We start from the raw sequence: 13,408 nt of genomic DNA on the forward strand, positions 1-13,408 counted from the left end.
AAAACATGGAAATAAAATGGCTCAAAATAATGAGATATTTTGTGAGCTGACTCTGTTTTCTCAACTCATCACAAGAGGCTGATCCAAGATATTACTTGTTTAAATCTTACTGTTATTGATAAGGGGAACACGGAACTTTTTTAATTGGAAAGCCTTCATTAAAAGAAAACTTGAGGAATCAAATTGTGTATTTTGGGGACAGAAGAGATGAACTTTTAAATAACAATCTTGAAATTAAGACACACAGATATTTACACTCTGTTTTTCTAAAGTAGATCCATAACCACAAAGTAGAATCTTTCGAAAGACATGTCAAATGTATTAATCTGAATTCCTCTTTCAAAGAAATTCACAATTAAATGCACTGTGTAAGTCAAGAATGTTGTCAGATAAGAAATCAGCAAAATGAACTATCTTATTACTGATCATAAAGATGAGAAAGGAAAAGAACCTCTTGCTTAAATTGTGGATGGGAAAGAACAGTTTTTAGTTTTCAGCTTCAGTACTTATGTTTATGAATAATTCATTTCTTTATATTGTATTATCACTATCTAGATGGATATAGCCATGTGTACATAGATACATACTTATACGTTGATAAGTTTCAGTATAAAACTTTGACGTTATGTTTTTCCAAGTCCAAATTCTAAGAAATTAGTGAAATATTAAATCTCATAATTCAAGCAGGTCCCACCGAGATTTGAACTCGGATCGCTGGATTCAGAGTCCAGAGTGCTAACCATTACACCATGGAACCCTGCCATACATGAGGGATTTTTCCATTGAGACAAAAGAGAGCGCATCAGTGCGGGGGCTTTTCTTACATTGATGAAAAGATATCTCAGTTGAATGCTCATAGTGTAAAGAGCTATAATGTGATTTGATTCTTTTCAGCTGCATTCTCCATAACAGTGTTAAATGTGCAAACGTTTATCAGGAAATGCAATTTACAAAATAATGATCATATTTGACTGAAGAATATTAAAACATTCTACATTTCCAAACTACTACATCCATTTCTCTGTCTCTCACATGGGTGGCTCCAAAGAGCAACGCTTGGCACTTTGGACTTTGCATGCAAAGGTACCAGTCCAATTCTTTGAGGTACTATTTTACTAATCTCGACCTTTTACATTTCTGTCATCTTTTGTTATTGATAGCTCCAATCCAACACCAGTAGGTTGAAAGAGACAAATGTTGACTCCTTTCAAAATGTCCAACAGCTTGAACAAGTTACAGAAATACGAACTTTATAATACACATAACATCACATTCCTACACAAAATAGTGCGACATTACAAAATCCTATCCTGTTTTTCTCAAATGCATTTCAGAGGGCTGATTCCCAGCATTCCTTTTTGAAGATTTCCACACTATTGATAAGGCGAATATAGCACATTTTGAAAGAGATGTGTTCTTAAATCAAACCTAGAGAACCACAATGACGGTATCATTCAGATAGTACAAATGTTTTTTGTATATTAGTATGGAAATTGTGAAATAAAACATTTCTCATGCTGATTTTCAACAGTCGATCTGCAATCATGAAATATAAGCTTTTGCTTGGAGGCCTCAAAGGTACTGATCTAATTTTCTTTTTTAGAATTATTCACAGATCGTATGATATGCTTTGTACAAATCAACTATGTTGTTAGATCAAAATTGATTAAAAAGTGACTATCTCAATTTCAGGACATATAGAAGAGGAAGGAGAAGAAGCTCATGTTTCAAATGCGGAGAGGCAACAACTGTTCATTATTTTCACCTCTATCAATTATATGTATTTTTATAATGTATATATTTATATTTTCCGATAAATATACATAGACATATAGCGATATATAGGGAGATACATACATATAAGTTGATACGTACAAGTTTATAAGTAAATGAGATGTTTTTCCAATTAATACTTCTAAGAACTGAATGGAAAAAAAATCGTAAAGTTTAGATAAGTCCCACTGAGCTTTGTACTTAGATCCCTGTTTTCAGAGTCCAGATTGACAAGCATAACACCATCAACCCACCTGTACCAGGTTGAGCTTTCCATTTTGGCAGAAGAGATTGCATTCACGGGGGAATCTTATCTTTTATTGCAAAATCTTATCTCACATAAAAAGTACTGTTCAACAGAGTCATAGCGTTACTTGAGTCCTTTGTGCAACATCCTTCCCTAACATAGTACAATAGGCAAAAGTTGAACAGAATAGAAAAGTTATATAATTCTGTTTGTCTTTGACTGTAGAAAATAAAAAATGTGAAATGTCCACATTGCTGCAGCAATTTGCTCCCCTGTCACATGGGAGGTTCCATGGTGTAATGGTTAGCACTTTGGACTTTGAATCCAAGGATCCGAGTTCAAATCTCGGTGGGACCACTTTCATGACTTATGACCAAATCTTTTTCTGTCAAGTGTATTCATAAATATCATAAATCTAACACGGGTAGAGTGAAACATTGATTTATTGATTGTATTTTTAAAGTCTATTTGATGTGAGCAAATGATAGAACTTTTAGAAAACATGGAAATAAAATGGCTCAAAATAATGAGATATTTTGTGAGCTGACTCTGTTTTCTCAACTCATCACAAGAGGCTGATCCAAGATATTACTTGTTTAAATCTTACTGTTATTGATAAGGGGAACACGGAACTTTTTTAATTGGAAAGCCTTCATTAAAAGAAAACTTGAGGAATCAAATTGTGTATTTTGGGGACAGAAGAGATGAACTTTTAAATAACAATCTTGAAATTAAGACACACAGATATTTACACTCTGTTTTTCTAAAGTAGATCCATAACCACAAAGTAGAATCTTTCGAAAGACATGTCAAATGTATTAATCTGAATTCCTCTTTCAAAGAAATTCACAATTAAATGCACTGTGTAAGTCAAGAATGTTGTCAGATAAGAAATCAGCAAAATGAACTATCTTATTACTGATCATAAAGATGAGAAAGGAAAAGAACCTCTTGCTTAAATTGTGGATGGGAAAGAACAGTTTTTAGTTTTCAGCTTCAGTACTTATGTTTATGAATAATTCATTTCTTTATATTGTATTATCACTATCTAGATGGATATAGCCATGTGTACATAGATACATACTTATACGTTGATAAGTTTCAGTATAAAACTTTGACGTTATGTTTTTCCAAGTCCAAATTCTAAGAAATTAGTGAAATATTAAATCTCATAATTCAAGCAGGTCCCACCGAGATTTGAACTCGGATCGCTGGATTCAGAGTCCAGAGTGCTAACCATTACACCATGGAACCCTGCCATACATGAGGGATTTTTCCATTGAGACAAAAGAGAGCGCATCAGTGCGGGGGCTTTTCTTACATTGATGAAAAGATATCTCAGTTGAATGCTCATAGTGTAAAGAGCTATAATGTGATTTGATTCTTTTCAGCTGCATTCTCCATAACAGTGTTAAATGTGCAAACGTTTATCAGGAAATGCAATTTACAAAATAATGATCATATTTGACTGAAGAATATTAAAACATTCTACATTTCCAAACTACTACATCCATTTCTCTGTCTCTCACATGGGTGGCTCCAAAGAGCAACGCTTGGCACTTTGGACTTTGCATGCAAAGGTACCAGTCCAATTCTTTGAGGTACTATTTTACTAATCTCGACCTTTTACATTTCTGTCATCTTTTGTTATTGATAGCTCCAATCCAACACCAGTAGGTTGAAAGAGACAAATGTTGACTCCTTTCAAAATGTCCAACAGCTTGAACAAGTTACAGAAATACAAACTTTATAATACACATAACATCACATTCCTACACAAAATAGTGCGACATTACAAAATCCTATCCTGTTTTTCTCAAATGCATTTCAGAGGGCTGATTCCCAGCATTCCTTTTTGAAGATTTCCACACTATTGATAAGGCGAATATAGCACATTTTGAAAGAGATGTGTTCTTAAATCAAACCTAGAGAACCACAATGACGGTATCATTCAGATAGTACAAATGTTTTTTGTATATTAGTATGGAAATTGTGAAATAAAACATTTCTCATGCTGATTTTCAACAGTCGATCTGCAATCATGAAATATAAGCTTTTGCTTGGAGGCCTCAAAGGTACTGATCTAATTTTCTTTTTTAGAATTATTCACAGATCGTATGATATGCTTTGTACAAATCAACTATGTTGTTAGATCAAAATTGATTAAAAAGTGACTATCTCAATTTCAGGACATATAGAAGAGGAAGGAGAAGAAGCTCATGTTTCAAATGCGGAGAGGCAACAACTGTTCATTATTTTCACCTCTATTAATTATATGTATTTTTATAATGTATATATTTATATTTTCCGATAAATATACATAGACATATAGCGATATATAGGGAGATACATACATATAAGTTGATACGTACAAGTTTATAAGTAAATGAGATGTTTTTCCAATTAATACTTCTAAGAACTGAATGGAAAAAAAATCGTAAAGTTTAGATAAGTCCCACTGAGCTTTGTACTTAGATCCCTGTTTTCAGAGTCCAGATTGACAAGCATAACACCATCAACCCACCTGTACCAGGTTGAGCTTTCCATTTTGGCAGAAGAGATTGCATTCACGGGGGAATCTTATCTTTTATTGCAAAATCCTATCTCACATAAAAAGTACTGTTCAACAGAGTCATAGCGTTACTTGAGTCCTTTGTGCAACATCCTTCCCTAACATAGTTCAATAGGCAAAAGTTGAACAGAATAGAAAAGTTATATAATTCTGTTTGTCTTTGACTGTAGAAAATAAAAAATTTGAAATGTCCACATTGCTGCAGCAATTTGCTCCCCTGTCACATGGGAGGTTCCATGGTGTAATGGTTAGCACTTTGGACTTTGAATCCAAGGATCCAAGTTCAAATCTTGGTGGGACCACTTTCATGACTTATGACCAAATCTTTTTCTGTCAAGTGTATTCATAAATATCATAAATCTAACACGGGTAGAGTGAAACATTGATTTATTGATTGTATTTTTAAAGTCTATTTGATGTGAGCAAATGATAGAACTTTTAGAAAACATGGAAATAAAATGGCTCAAAATAATGAGATATTTTGTGAGCTGACTCTGTTTTCTCAACTCATCACAAGAGGCTGATCCAAGATATTACTTGTTTAAATCTTACTGTTATTGATAAGGGGAACACGGAACTTTTTTAATTGGAAAGCCTTCATTAAAAGAAAACTTGAGGAATCAAATTGTGTATTTTGGGGACAGAAGAGATGAACTTTTAAATAACAATCTTGAAATTAAGACACACAGATATTTACACTCTGTTTTTCTAAAGTAGATCCATAACCACAAAGTAGAATCTTTCGAAAGACATGTCAAATGTATTAATCTGAATTCCTCTTTCAAAGAAATTCACAATTAAATGCACTGTGTAAGTCAAGAATGTTGTCAGATAAGAAATCAGCAAAATGAACTATCTTATTACTGATCATAAAGATGAGAAAGGAAAAGAACCTCTTGCTTAAATTGTGGATGGGAAAGAACAGTTTTTAGTTTTCAGCTTCAGTACTTATGTTTATGAATAATTCATTTCTTTATATTGTATTATCACTATCTAGATGGATATAGCCATGTGTACATAGATACATACTTATGCGTTGATAAGTTTCAGTATAAAACGTTGACGTTATGTTTTTCCAAGTCCAAATTCTAAGAAATTAGTGAAATATTAAATCTCATAATTCAAGCAGGTCCCACCGAGATTTGAACTCGGATCGCTGGATTCAGAGTCCAGAGTGCTAACCATTACACCATGGAACCCTGCCATACATGAGGGATTTTTCCATTGAGACAAAAGAGAGCGCATCAGTGCGGGGGCTTTTCTTACATTGATGAAAAGATATCTCAGTTGAATGCTCATAGTGTAAAGAGCTATAATGTGATTTGATTCTTTTCAGCTGCATTCTCCATAACAGTGTTAAATGTGCAAACGTTTATCAGGAAATGCAATTTACAAAATAATGATCATATTTGACTGAAGAATATTAAAACATTCTACATTTCCAAACTACTACATCCATTTCTCTGTCTCTCACATGGGTGGCTCCAAAGAGCAACGCTTGGCACTTTGGACTTTGCATGCAAAGGTACCAGTCCAATTCTTTGAGGTACTATTTTACTAATCTCGACCTTTTACATTTCTGTCATCTTTTGTTATTGATAGCTCCAATCCAACACCAGTAGGTTGAAAGAGACAAATGTTGACTCCTTTCAAAATGTCCAACAGCTTGAACAAGTTACAGAAATACGAACTTTATAATACACATAACATCACATTCCTACACAAAATAGTGCGACATTACAAAATCCTATCCTGTTTTTCTCAAATGCATTTCAGAGGGCTGATTCCCAGCATTCCTTTTTGAAGATTTCCACACTATTGATAAGGCGAATATAGCACATTTTGAAAGAGATGTGTTCTTAAATCAAACCTAGAGAACCACAATGACGGTATCATTCAGATAGTACAAATGTTTTTTGTATATTAGTATGGAAATTGTGAAATAAAACATTTCTCATGCTGATTTTCAACAGTCGATCTGCAATCATGAAATATAAGCTTTTGCTTGGAGGCCTCGAAGGTACTGATCTAATTTTCTTTTTTAGAATTATTCACAGATCGTATGATATGCTTTGTACAAATCAACTATGTTGTTAGATCAAAATTGATAAAAAAGTGACTATCTCAATTTCAGGACATATAGAAGAGGAAGGAGAAGAAGCTCATGTTTCAAATGCGGAGAGGCAACAACTGTTCATTATTTTCACCTCTATCAATTATATGTATTTTTATAATGTATATATTTATATTTTCCGATAAATATACATAGACATATAGCGATATATAGGGAGATACATACATATAAGTTGATACGTACAAGTTTATAAGTAAATGAGATGTTTTTCCAATTAATACTTCTAAGAACTGAATGGAAAAAAAATCGTAAAGTTTAGATAAGTCCCACTGAGCTTTGTACTTAGATCCCTGTTTTCAGAGTCCAGATTGACAAGCATAACACCATCAACCCACCTGTACCAGGTTGAGCTTTCCATTTTGGCAGAAGAGATTGCATTCACGGGGGAATCTTATCTTTTATTGCAAAATCCTATCTCACATAAAAAGTACTGTTCAACAGAGTCATAGCGTTACTTGAGTCCTTTGTGCAACATCCTTCCTTAACATAGTACAATAGGCAAAAGTTGAACAGAATAGAAAAGTTATATAATTCTGTTTGTCTTTGACTGTAGAAAATAAAAAATGTGAAATGTCCACATTGCTGCAGCAATTTGCTCCCCTGTCACATGGGAGGTTCCATGGTGTAATGGTTAGCACTTTGGACTTTGAATCCAAGGATCCGAGTTCAAATCTCGGTGGGACCACTTTCATGACTTATGACCAAATCTTTTTCTGTCAAGTGTATTCATAAATATCATAAATCTAACACGGGTAGAGTGAAACATTGATTTATTGATTGTATTTTTAAAGTCTATTTGATGTGAGCAAATGATAGAACTTTTAGAAAACATGGAAATAAAATGGCTCAAAATAATGAGATATTTTGTGAGCTGACTCTGTTTTCTCAACTCATCACAAGAGGCTGATCCAAGATATTACTTGTTTAAATCTTACTGTTATTGATAAGGGGAACACGGAACTTTTTTAATTGGAAAGCCTTCATTAAAAGAAAACTTGAGGAATCAAATTGTGTATTTTGGGGACAGAAGAGATGAACTTTTAAATAACAATCTTGAAATTAAGACACACAGATATTTACACTCTGTTTTTCTAAAGTAGATCCATAACCACAAAGTAGAATCTTTCGAAAGACATGTCAAATGTATTAATCTGAATTCCTCTTTCAAAGAAATTCACAATTAAATGCACTGTGTAAGTCAAGAATGTTGTCAGATAAGAAATCAGCAAAATGAACTATCTTATTACTGATCATAAAGATGAGAAAGGAAAAGAACCTCTTGCTTAAATTGTGGATGGGAAAGAACAGTTTTTAGTTTTCAGCTTCAGTACTTATGTTTATGAATAATTCATTTCTTTATATTGTATTATCACTATCTAGATGGATATAGCCATGTGTACATAGATACATACTTATACGTTGATAAGTTTCAGTATAAAACTTTGACGTTATGTTTTTCCAAGTCCAAATTCTAAGAAATTAGTGAAATATTAAATCTCATAATTCAAGCAGGTCCCACCGAGATTTGAACTCGGATCGCTGGATTCAGAGTCCAGAGTGCTAACCATTACACCATGGAACCCTGCCATACATGAGGGATTTTTCCATTGAGACAAAAGAGAGCGCATCAGTGCGGGGGCTTTTCTTACATTGATGAAAAGATATCTCAGTTGAATGCTCATAGTGTAAAGAGCTATAATGTGATTTGATTCTTTTCAGCTGCATTCTCCATAACAGTGTTAAATGTGCAAACGTTTATCAGGAAATGCAATTTACAAAATAATGATCATATTTGACTGAAGAATATTAAAACATTCTACATTTCCAAACTACTACATCCATTTCTCTGTCTCTCACATGGGTGGCTCCAAAGAGCAACGCTTGGCACTTTGGACTTTGCATGCAAAGGTACCAGTCCAATTCTTTGAGGTACTATTTTACTAATCTCGACCTTTTACATTTCTGTCATCTTTTGTTATTGATAGCTCCAATCCAACACCAGTAGGTTGAAAGAGACAAATGTTGACTCCTTTCAAAATGTCCAACAGCTTGAACAAGTTACAGAAATACAAACTTTATAATACACATAACATCACATTCCTACACAAAATAGTGCGACATTACAAAATCCTATCCTGTTTTTCTCAAATGCATTTCAGAGGGCTGATTCCCAGCATTCCTTTTTGAAGATTTCCACACTATTGATAAGGCGAATATAGCACATTTTGAAAGAGATGTGTTCTTAAATCAAACCTAGAGAACCACAATGACGGTATCATTCAGATAGTACAAATGTTTTTTGTATATTAGTATGGAAATTGTGAAATAAAACATTTCTCATGCTGATTTTCAACAGTCGATCTGCAATCATGAAATATAAGCTTTTGCTTGGAGGCCTCAAAGGTACTGATCTAATTTTCTTTTTTAGAATTATTCACAGATCGTATGATATGCTTTGTACAAATCAACTATGTTGTTAGATCAAAATTGATTAAAAAGTGACTATCTCAATTTCAGGACATATAGAAGAGGAAGGAGAAGAAGCTCATGTTTCAAATGCGGAGAGGCAACAACTGTTCATTATTTTCACCTCTATTAATTATATGTATTTTTATAATGTATATATTTATATTTTCCGATAAATATACATAGACATATAGCGATATATAGGGAGATACATACATATAAGTTGATACGTACAAGTTTATAAGTAAATGAGATGTTTTTCCAATTAATACTTCTAAGAACTGAATGGAAAAAAAATCGTAAAGTTTAGATAAGTCCCACTGAGCTTTGTACTTAGATCCCTGTTTTCAGAGTCCAGATTGACAAGCATAACACCATCAACCCACCTGTACCAGGTTGAGCTTTCCATTTTGGCAGAAGAGATTGCATTCACGGGGGAATCTTATCTTTTATTGCAAAATCCTATCTCACATAAAAAGTACTGTTCAACAGAGTCATAGCGTTACTTGAGTCCTTTGTGCAACATCCTTCCCTAACATAGTTCAATAGGCAAAAGTTGAACAGAATAGAAAAGTTATATAATTCTGTTTGTCTTTGACTGTAGAAAATAAAAAATTTGAAATGTCCACATTGCTGCAGCAATTTGCTCCCCTGTCACATGGGAGGTTCCATGGTGTAATGGTTAGCACTTTGGACTTTGAATCCAAGGATCCGAGTTCAAATCTTGGTGGGACCACTTTCATGACTTATGACCAAATCTTTTTCTGTCAAGTGTATTCATAAATATCATAAATCTAACACGGGTAGAGTGAAACATTGATTTATTGATTGTATTTTTAAAGTCTATTTGATGTGAGCAAATGATAGAACTTTTAGAAAACATGGAAATAAAATGGCTCAAAATAATGAGATATTTTGTGAGCTGACTCTGTTTTCTCAACTCATCACAAGAGGCTGATCCAAGATATTACTTGTTTAAATCTTACTGTTATTGATAAGGGGAACACGGAACTTTTTTAATTGGAAAGCCTTCATTAAAAGAAAACTTGAGGAATCAAATTGTGTATTTTGGGGACAGAAGAGATGAACTTTTAAATAACAATCTTGAAATTAAGACACACAGATATTTACACTCTGTTTTTCTAAAGTAGATCCATAACCACAAAGTAGAATCTTTCGAAAGACATGTCAAATGTATTAATCTGAATTCCTCTTTCAAAGAAATTCACAATTAAATGCACTGTGTAAGTCAAGAATGTTGTCAGATAAGAAATCAGCAAAATGAACTATCTTATTACTGATCATAAAGATGAGAAAGGAAAAGAACCTCTTGCTTAAATTGTGGATGGGAAAGAACAGTTTTTAGTTTTCAGCTTCAGTACTTATGTTTATGAATAATTCATTTCTTTATATTGTATTATCACTATCTAGATGGATATAGCCATGTGTACATAGATACATACTTATGCGTTGATAAGTTTCAGTATAAAACGTTGACGTTATGTTTTTCCAAGTCCAAATTCTAAGAAATTAGTGAAATATTAAATCTCATAATTCAAGCAGGTCCCACCGAGATTTGAACTCGGATCGCTGGATTCAGAGTCCAGAGTGCTAACCATTACACCATGGAACCCTGCCATACATGAGGGATTTTTCCATTGAGACAAAAGAGAGCGCATCAGTGCGGGGGCTTTTCTTACATTGATGAAAAGATATCTCAGTTGAATGCTCATAGTGTAAAGAGCTATAATGTGATTTGATTCTTTTCAGCTGCATTCTCCATAACAGTGTTAAATGTGCAAACGTTTATCAGGAAATGCAATTTACAAAATAATGATCATATTTGACTGAAGAATATTAAAACATTCTACATTTCCAAACTACTACATCCATTTCTCTGTCTCTCACATGGGTGGCTCCAAAGAGCAACGCTTGGCACTTTGGACTTTGCATGCAAAGGTACCAGTCCAATTCTTTGAGGTACTATTTTACTAATCTCGACCTTTTACATTTCTGTCATCTTTTGTTATTGATAGCTCCAATCCAACACCAGTAGGTTGAAAGAGACAAATGTTGACTCCTTTCAAAATGTCCAACAGCTTGAACAAGTTACAGAAATACGAACTTTATAATACACATAACATCACATTCCTACACAAAATAGTGCGACATTACAAAATCCTATCCTGTTTTTCTCAAATGCATTTCAGAGGGCTGATTCCCAGCATTCCTTTTTGAAGATTTCCACACTATTGATAAGGCGAATATAGCACATTTTGAAAGAGATGTGTTCTTAAATCAAACCTAGAGAACCACAATGACGGTATCATTCAGATAGTACAAATGTTTTTTGTATATTAGTATGAAAATTGTGAAATAAAACATTTCTCATGCTGATTTTCAACAGTCGATCTGCAATCATGAAATATAAGCTTTTGCTTGGAGGCCTCGAAGGTACTGATCTAATTTTCTTTTTTAGAATTATTCACAGATCGTATGATATGCTTTGTACAAATCAACTATGTTGTTAGATCAAAATTGATAAAAAAGTGACTATCTCAATTTCAGGACATATAGAAGAGGAAGGAGAAGAAGCTCATGTTTCAAATGCGGAGAGGCAACAACTGTTCATTATTTTCACCTCTATCAATTATATGTATTTTTATAATGTATATATTTATATTTTCCGATAAATATACATAGACATATAGCGATATATAGGGAGATACATACATATAAGTTGATACGTACAAGTTTATAAGTAAATGAGATGTTTTTCCAATTAATACTTCTAAGAACTGAATGGAAAAAAAATCGTAAAGTTTAGATAAGTCCCACTGAGCTTTGTACTTAGATCCCTGTTTTCAGAGTCCAGATTGACAAGCATAACACCATCAACCCACCTGTACCAGGTTGAGCTTTCCATTTTGGCAGAAGAGATTGCATTCACGGGGGAATCTTATCTTTTATTGCAAAATCCTATCTCACATAAAAAGTACTGTTCAACAGAGTCATAGCGTTACTTGAGTCCTTTGTGCAACATCCTTCCTTAACATAGTTCAATAGGCAAAAGTTGAACAGAATAGAAAAGTTATATAATTCTGTTTGTCTTTGACTGTAGAAAATAAAAAATGTGAAATGTCCACATTGCTGCAGCAATTTGCTCCCCTGTCACATGGGAGGTTCCATGGTGTAATGGTTAGCACTTTGGACTTTGAATCCAAGGATCCGAGTTCAAATCTCGGTGGGACCACTTTCATGACTTATGACCAAATCTTTTTCTGTCAAGTGTATTCATAAATATCATAAATCTAACACGGGTAGAGTGAAACATTGATTTATTGATTGTATTTTTAAAGTCTATTTGATGTGAGCAAATGATAGAACTTTTAGAAAACATGGAAATAAAATGGCTCAAAATAATGAGATATTTTGTGAGCTGACTCTGTTTTCTCAACTCATCACAAGAGGCTGATCCAAGATATTACTTGTTTAAATCTTACTGTTATTGATAAGGGGAACACTGAACTTTTTTAATTGGAATGCCTTCATTAAAAGAAAACTTGAGGAATCAAATTGTGTATTTTGGGGACAGAAGAGATGAACTTTTAAATAACAATCTTGAAATTAAGACACACAGATATTTACACTCTGTTTTTCTAAAGTAGATCCATAACCACAAAGTAGAATCTTTCGAAAGACATGTCAAATGTATTAATCTGAATTCCTCTTTCAAAGAAATTCACAATTAAATGCACTGTGTAAGTCAAGAATGTTGTCAGATAAGAAATCAGCAAAATGAACTATCTTATTACTGATCATAAAGATGAGAAAGGAAAAGAACCTCTTGCTTAAATTGTGGATGGGAAAGAACAGTTTTTAGTTTTCAGCTTCAGTACTTATGTTTATGAATAATTCATTTCTTTATATTGTATTATCACTATCTAGATGGATATAGCCATGTGTACATAGATACATACTTATACGTTGATAAGTTTCAGTATAAAACTTTGACGTTATGTTTTTCCAAGTCCAAATTCTAAGAAATTAGTGAAATATTAAATCTCATAATTCAAGCAGGTCCCACCGAGATTTGAACTCGGATCGCTGGAGTCAGAGTCCAGAGTGCTAACCATTACACCATGGAACCCTGCCATACATGAGGGATTTTTCCATTGAGACAAAAGAGAGCGCATCAGTGCGGGGGCTTTTCTTA

The 13,408-nt window shown here is 33.4% G+C and overlaps 11 non-coding genes across 11 annotated transcripts; 5 read left to right on the plus strand and 6 right to left on the minus strand.

Annotated features, from left to right (window-relative positions):
* Positions 1-685: 685 nt before the first annotated feature.
* Positions 686-757, minus strand: TRNAQ-CUG (transfer RNA glutamine (anticodon CUG)). The gene has a single exon. It is a non-coding gene; the product is annotated as a tRNA-Gln (tRNA).
* A 1,548-nt stretch (positions 758-2,305) lies between these two features.
* TRNAQ-UUG (transfer RNA glutamine (anticodon UUG)) lies at positions 2,306-2,377 on the plus strand. Its single transcript has one exon. It is a non-coding gene; the product is annotated as a tRNA-Gln (tRNA).
* Positions 2,378-3,202: 825 nt separating this feature from the next.
* Positions 3,203-3,274, minus strand: TRNAQ-CUG (transfer RNA glutamine (anticodon CUG)). Its single transcript has one exon. It is a non-coding gene; the product is annotated as a tRNA-Gln (tRNA).
* A 1,548-nt stretch (positions 3,275-4,822) lies between these two features.
* Positions 4,823-4,894, plus strand: TRNAQ-UUG (transfer RNA glutamine (anticodon UUG)). Its single transcript has one exon. It is a non-coding gene; the product is annotated as a tRNA-Gln (tRNA).
* An 825-nt stretch (positions 4,895-5,719) lies between these two features.
* TRNAQ-CUG (transfer RNA glutamine (anticodon CUG)) lies at positions 5,720-5,791 on the minus strand. Its single transcript has one exon. It is a non-coding gene; the product is annotated as a tRNA-Gln (tRNA).
* A 1,548-nt stretch (positions 5,792-7,339) lies between these two features.
* On the plus strand, positions 7,340-7,411 carry TRNAQ-UUG (transfer RNA glutamine (anticodon UUG)). Its single transcript has one exon. It is a non-coding gene; the product is annotated as a tRNA-Gln (tRNA).
* Positions 7,412-8,236: 825 nt separating this feature from the next.
* Positions 8,237-8,308, minus strand: TRNAQ-CUG (transfer RNA glutamine (anticodon CUG)). Its single transcript has one exon. It is a non-coding gene; the product is annotated as a tRNA-Gln (tRNA).
* A 1,548-nt stretch (positions 8,309-9,856) lies between these two features.
* Positions 9,857-9,928, plus strand: TRNAQ-UUG (transfer RNA glutamine (anticodon UUG)). Its single transcript has one exon. It is a non-coding gene; the product is annotated as a tRNA-Gln (tRNA).
* Positions 9,929-10,753: 825 nt separating this feature from the next.
* On the minus strand, positions 10,754-10,825 carry TRNAQ-CUG (transfer RNA glutamine (anticodon CUG)). The gene has a single exon. It is a non-coding gene; the product is annotated as a tRNA-Gln (tRNA).
* A 1,548-nt stretch (positions 10,826-12,373) lies between these two features.
* On the plus strand, positions 12,374-12,445 carry TRNAQ-UUG (transfer RNA glutamine (anticodon UUG)). The gene has a single exon. It is a non-coding gene; the product is annotated as a tRNA-Gln (tRNA).
* An 825-nt stretch (positions 12,446-13,270) lies between these two features.
* Positions 13,271-13,342, minus strand: TRNAQ-CUG (transfer RNA glutamine (anticodon CUG)). The gene has a single exon. It is a non-coding gene; the product is annotated as a tRNA-Gln (tRNA).
* Between the last annotated feature and the right edge of the window lie 66 nt (positions 13,343-13,408).

Source organism: Lissotriton vulgaris, chromosome 4_1 (genome assembly GCF_964263255.1).
Source record: "Lissotriton vulgaris chromosome 4_1, aLisVul1.2, whole genome shotgun sequence".
NCBI classification, from domain to species: domain Eukaryota; kingdom Metazoa; phylum Chordata; class Amphibia; order Caudata; family Salamandridae; genus Lissotriton; species Lissotriton vulgaris.